General features: G+C 43.6%; 1 long non-coding RNA gene across 1 annotated transcript in view; it reads left to right on the top strand.

Annotated features, from left to right (window-relative positions):
- The first annotated feature begins 5099 nt into the window (after positions 1–5099).
- The window catches only part of LOC109299978, a 205276-nt gene continuing 203416 nt past the window's right edge, over positions 5100–6959 (top strand). The window contains exon 1 of the long non-coding RNA XR_002098084.1: positions 5100–5222. This is a non-coding gene — a long non-coding RNA (uncharacterized LOC109299978). The remainder of the gene's footprint in view (positions 5223–6959) is intronic.

Raw genomic sequence — 6959 nt, 5'->3', positions numbered from 1 at the left:
GGGGGGGGGGGGCACGTTCCTGCCCTGACTAAGGTGGCAGCAGTCACCTATGTTTTGACTGGTGTTATAAAAAGGGATGTGGAAACCCTGAATTCTTTGCATTGAGCTGGCTATGTTTTATGCTGGTGCCATTTTTATTTTTAGGGACTGCTACCAAAGGAGTTTATTTACATACACATCAGATGAAAAATTATTCAACCTCGCTCACTTTAAAGTGAAGACTAAATCATGGAAAATTTTGATACATGAACTGCTGTTTGCTAACAACACTCCACTGATCACCCAGACACAGAGAGCAACTGTAATAGGACTGAGATTCCAGGTGAGGCCCCCTGGTGGCCATGAAGCTCCTGTTCAGGTCCCTTCTCTCCTGCCTGCCCTGCCTTGATGGTCTTAATTGATTTTTAAAAGGGAAGCTGCTTGATGGTCCTAGAGCAAGCTCTGCTTTATTTTCCTACCAGCATATCCCTCTCAGCCTTCGCTGGTCCCCAATCCCATTCTCACTTGAAGTTGGCCCTCTTGGTGTTACCTTAAAACACCAATTAACAAATCAAGAGCAAGACCTTATGAAAAGGGATAAGGAAAAATGCCATGTTTATTGATTACATGAATTAGACATAGAGGTTCGGACACACCACTCATATAGACACACACAGATCATCCATAACATCATTACACGCAGGCACACACAAACACAAAGCAACCATTGGATTATAATTACCAGCAGCAGTTGCTCAATGATAGCACTGGGTGGCTGGCCCAGGCTATCTTATAGAGAAAAAAGATATCAGCTTGGAGGGAGATGGATAGATGCATCTGTGCTCCAAAAGAAATAGCAGTTGATAGAGACTCATCCAACTTAGCATTTTCAGTCTCCTTTTATAGGAGTTGGCATCCTTTGTTTCAGTGCTTTCAGGTTTTTCCATACCTAGCTTCTGTTTTTATGGCTGTTCTTCTTCATCTTAAGCTTATCTCAGCTTGAGGTCAGTTTGGTCGTAAAAGTTGGTATCTCAGCCTTGGAGTTGCTGCTCATCTGGCAGGATGTGTGCCTCCCTCCTCCTTGTTATCTTCTTTGTGCCCTAGGCCTTAAAGGGATTTTTCAGCTATCCATTAATTAGTTTACTGACTGGTAACTTACATTTGGCACCTTGTTTTTTACATAAACAGTTAAATCTTCTTCTCCTGTCTCTATGCCATTCTTTCACCATTCACTCTTTTATACACACTCATACATAAATGCTATGCAGATAAATGGTATACAAAATGTAGTTTTCAAGTTGCTTACAGAACAAGACTAAATGGTTACATTCCACTATTATTACACTTTACATTAACATCAGCTACATTAGTTCAGTTCCTACTACCTTGGCCCATATGTGCCCCCAGAGCACCTGTTGCTTTATGGTGTTACCTTACCATTTCATCCCCTGTAGGGGTTTGACCTCTCATGGCTTCAGACATTTCCTTTTGCTAGAAGCCTCTGGCCCTGGCCCATGGTTTCAGGTCCAGCTTTCTTGGCTTCAGCCCTGTCAGTCAATGATGACTCTGGCCCCTGGCCCTTGTGTCTCTCACTCTGAGCCCCTGGTCCCTCTCTCTCATTCTTTGGGCCCTTGGCTCTGGTTCTTATTCTGGGCCCCCAGCCCCCTATTCCACACTCTGTGTCCATGTCCCTGCTTTTTGCCCCTCTTGGGCTGCAGGTCCCAGACCCTGGTTAGCACTCTTCTTGGGCATTGGCCCCGTCTCTCCTATTCTTGAAATTTGAGTCCCACATCTAGCTGGGCTCAAAACAGTTGCATGTCCCTTGGGCATGGCTGGCACCTCCTTCTCCCCAGTAGTCCCAAACCCAAACCACCCGTTAAACCTCAAACAGAAAAACCTAGGCACTCTGTCTGTAACACAAACTCTTAGCTTGTTGGCTGTCTCCTAAACTCTCTCTTCCTTCTGTGTCTCAGCCTCCTACCAGCTGTCAGTTTCTTACATGCTCTTCTCAAGCTTAGTGGCATCTCAGTCAGTCATCCAATCAGCCAACTAGCCATTTCACAGCAGACCTCCATCTCCTTTGGCCTATGGCTAGACTACCTGACCCGGCTCCTGACCTGGGTTTATGCATCTCCCAGGCCCTGCCCCTTCCAGTCAGGTGACTCCCCTGGGCAGGCTGCAGATGTTCCCTGATTAGGCTTGCTTCCTGATCTCAAGGATAGCCTGCTGCTGCAGGCCTAGCTGCTGTAGCAGTGCCTTGTCTCCTAAGTTGGGTTCTACCTTGCAGTACTATTATTGAGCAGCTAGTGCTGTAATAGGCACTCTGCTGCCCATGCAGGCTTGGGTTTTGTGTACTGCAGAGGCTAAAAGGCCTGAAGAGAGGCTAAAGGGCCTGAACCTATTCAGCCTCCACAAGAGAAGGCTGAGAGGGGATCTGGTGGCCATTTACAAACTCACTGGGGGGACCAGTGGGAACTGGGGGGGCTCTGTTCTCCTGGGAACCACCCAGGGTTACTAGGAATAACGGCCACAAATTGTTAGAGAGAAGGTTCAAGCTGGACATCAGGAGACATTACTTTACAGTTAGGGCTGCCAGGCTCTGGAATGGGCTCCCAAGTGAGGTGGTACTCTCTCCTACCTTGGGGGTCTTCAAGAGGAGGCTGGACAAATATATGATCCTGGCACCCGTTCTTGCCCGGTGCAGGGGGTCAGACCTGATGATCTCTTTAGGTCTCTTCCAACCATAAGTACTATGATACTATGATACTTCTGAGACCCATAATAGGTAGTCTTCTTCACTTGAGGATCTCCTTGGTGCTGTTTGTTCCTTAAAGTAACAGGAGCCTCCTTGTTAAAGCAACCCTCAAAGCCTCATCAATCACTTTGTTCATGTTTGGTCTTACAGTCAGCATCAAGAAGGCCAACGTTATGGGCCAGAACATTGATTCACTACCAGCGATCACAATAGGTGAAAATACTTTGGATGTTGTAAGTAAATTTACATACATTGGCTCCATTGTTACTAACAACCTGTCATTTGAGGCTGAACTGAATACCTGGATTGGCAAAGCATCAGCTATCATGAATATGCTGAGCAAACAACTGTTGAAAAGCAATAAACTAACTGTTAGGATCAAGGTCGAAGTATATCATACTTGCATAATCAACCCTTTTGTATGGCAGTGGATCCTTGACCCACAAACCCTACTCAAGAAAAGTGTCTCAAGAGCTTCCACTTATGTTGCCTTCACTATATTCAAGGAATTTTCTCACAGAACAAAGTGGCCTACACTGAGATCTTGGAATGTACTGACATTCCAAGCATCCATTCTCTTTGTCGTCAGAGTCAACTTTCATGACTTGGTTGTATGCGGAGAATAGATAATGGCTGCATGCCTAAGGATCTCTTGGTTGGAGAATTCTTTACAGGAAAAAGACCATGTGGGCATCCTTTTCTTTGGCTCAAAGATACTTGCAAGAGAGATATGAAGGCAATGAACATTGAGCCAAATGACTTGGAGAAGACTGCTGATGATCAAAGCACTTGGAAACAGTCTATTAAGCATGGAATGGAGGCTTTTGAGGAAAGAAGAGCCCAACATGCAGAGGAAAGAAGAAACCCACACTATCTTCAGGGTTGTTTGATACAAACTTCAAATGTGATTCATGCAGAAGGGACTGTCACTCAAGAACTGGGCTCTACACCCACACTCACAGATATTTATCAAGCTGATGCCTCACTCAATGCAATTCTATTGTCTTGTGAGACAGACAGATGCCTACCATTTTTGCAAATAACCTGGCTAGCACCATGCCCAAATGGGGTATAGATGTCAATGCTTAAGCTTGCTTATGAGCAATAAACCTGGAAGTGTTTTTGTTGCTAGAGTTGTATGGTATCCCGACAGAGTGGTCACTGGCCATCCAAGCTGAGGGATCCTGATATGAACAGTACTACTTCATCTCTGACCATATCTGATGAAGTCCAACAAGAGATAATTTGGTTTTGCTAGCATGAATGCATTGGGGTACTTGAGGTTTCTGGCTGCCTCAGCAATCTCCACATACTCCCCTTGTTCCTGTTCCCCGCTCCCAATGTCAACCCCATGTATTCCAATGGGGTTTTTCGGTCCCCAGGTCAATCCCATGTATTCCAATGGGGCTTTTCGGTCCCAATGGTGGAAATTGGGGCAAAGCATTCATTTTGGTTCTGGATATATCTAGATTACCTGTAATTTCTACCCTCTTCTCACTGAATAACTGGCCTACATCTTTTCTTGTTCTTGTTTTATTTATATTTGCATATACAGAAAAAATCCCAAACATCTAGCTTGGAAGGAAACTTTCTCTTCTCCTTTTGTTTTCTTCTCTTCATAAAAGCTTTTGCAGATATTTAGGAGATGAAAGCCAAAATGTTACACAGGAATCTGCTTGAGCTTCAGTCTCTCTCTCGGCCGGTATTACTTAGCTGGTTTTGATACATGCAAAGAAACAAGGTATCCACATCACATCCACAGTAAATAGTATTAAATTTTGTTTCACATTAACGAAGAGCCAATTCAATTAAACAGTATGGTGGAAAGACACTGCAAAGGGGTGAGTCTGGAATTTTAAGATGGAAATGAAGTGCTTGGTTCAATACAGTGTTATAAGTGACTTATTTGGATATTTTATTTTCTGTTACCATTTTTGTTACTTAGAATTATTTGTTTCTCCTTGCATTGTAACCATTAACTATGCCACATACAACATCAGTGAAGATACATTACTTAGATTTGGAAAATATTATCAATTATTCTCAGAGTACTGAATAACTTAGACCAATAATCAGCCCATAACATTTTCTTTCAATCTTCCCCCCGCCAATTCTTTTATTTTGTAGTGGACCACTTGCATTGTAACATTGTTACAGTAGTTATTCTTAATAAAATCACTCTCAAACACTAGCAGCTTGAATTATTTTTGTTCACACAAAGAGCCATACCCTTTGCATTCCTATAGCTGTTAGCTATTAAATTAGCTGAACATAGTTTAACTACAGTTTTCATAGTCAATTATTAATGAATATTTCATTCTTTCTACTGTATTACTTTGCCAAATGGAACTGCTGTGAAGTTAATTACTCTGCAGTTTTTTAAGGTGAAAATGAAAGAGATTGCTTTTGCAGCAAAATTCGCCTGCAGGATCTGTTGTGTCATTACAGGATAATACCAACAGCATACTTTGGTGAGCAAGCAAAGCAGGTCAGAGTCTTTTCTTATTGTTTGGATGATTGATAAAACATTCACAAAGCTGACTTCTGGTGGGGTGGAAACCCACAGCTTTGTAATTCAGGCTGCATTTAATTACGTTCTCGGTAGACTTTCATATTCTTTGAAGTGCTGGGTATTTTTTCATATTTGTATTTTGACTCTAAGATTCAACCATTCAGCTAAAAATGGGACAGGCTTTTCTGTTCTCTGTAGCACATCAGAGACTACACAGAATGTGGTCAGCTGCTTATTATGAAATATTTAATCAGTACATGGCATTATTTTAGCTATCTCATTGTGAGATTAGAGCTGGGTCTAATTCTACTTAACAGTAAACCATTTTTGTTGCCATTACATGACAACAATTCCTGACATGACAAAGGTTTTGTTTTAAATTGGAAGATAATGAACTTGCCATTTGCCTTTATAATGGTATTACGGGACCATGGCCTCCCTTTCTCTGCATGATGAGTGCAAAGAGATTAGGGCAGAGCGATACGGGACTTTGGGTGTGTCTACAAATTGCTGTATGGCAACGTTGCTATGGTGCCATGCTTCCTTTTGGAAGTAATAAAGCATGGCGCAGTATGAGTGGTTATTGTACCGTGTGCACAGTACATGGTTAAACTTTCCAGCTACATCAGTGTAGCAGTGTGCTATACCCGGGGAGTGCACCAAAATGGTGATGTAGTTGGTAGACGCATATGATCACTACATCACTGTAGCACACTATATGTCACCGTAGCATGTCTCTATGTTGCTGTAGGGTGACATGTAGTCTACATAGACACATCCTTTGTTATTGAACCCTGATGCCAAAGGCATATTGGTGACTAAGCACTATGACTGCCTAGCTCCATAACCAGTAGGGCTGTGCAGAGCTTTGGGTGCTGATTCAATTTGAAAGAAATTTGGCTCGATTTGGCAACTGAATTGCCGAATCTTAATTGAATCAAGAAACCCATTAATCTCCCCAAATCGAATTGGAAGCCTCCAGTTCAATTTGCAGAGATTCAGAGAGATTTGACAATTTGGACTTAAACACAGCTTTATATGTTTTTTCTACGTATCTCAAGGTACCAGGTGGCTCGTGAATGCTGAGATGGTGGGGTAGATGGAGCATCCCACAGGAGGGAAGGGGGGTCCCCAGTGCGCGCAGCAGTGGACTTGGAAGTGGAGCAGAAGCACTTCTGGGTCCACTGCAGAGCGCGCGAGGAACCACCCCTACCCCCTGGCTCGGCACCTGGGGTTCCCCCATGGCTAATTGCTGCCCCATGGCTAATTGCTGAGCTACGGGGGCACTGGGTCCCCTGTGCACTCAGTGGTGGACCTGGAAGTGGGCTGCAAGTACTTTTGTTCCACTTCTGGGTCTGCTGCTGAGCACACAGGGGGTCCCTCCTCACTCCTGTGGGACACTGCATCTGCCCCACCATTTCAGCATTCATGAGCCATACCTGGTGTATGTAGAAAAAACATATAAAGCTGTGTCTATGGACGAATTGCTGATTCTCCCAATCAGAATTGAATCTTCAGATTATCGAGAGGGTCCAGAGGAGTCATCTCCCTAGTCGTTGGACACCGCATGGAGTCAGGGTTTAACTCTACCCACCTTTTGTACTAACACTCTCAGGGACTTGAACTGGGTAGAATAGCACATAAACACATAAGTCCACTGTAGTACCTAATAGGTGGAACAGAATCTGGCCCTTAGATCACTGACAGCAGTAA

The sequence above is a fragment of the Gavialis gangeticus genome, unplaced genomic scaffold, assembly GCF_001723915.1.
Source record: "Gavialis gangeticus isolate Ggan-Ray unplaced genomic scaffold, GavGan_comp1, whole genome shotgun sequence".
NCBI classification, from domain to species: domain Eukaryota; kingdom Metazoa; phylum Chordata; order Crocodylia; family Gavialidae; genus Gavialis; species Gavialis gangeticus.
This window is presented reverse-complemented; position numbering and strand designations above follow the sequence as displayed.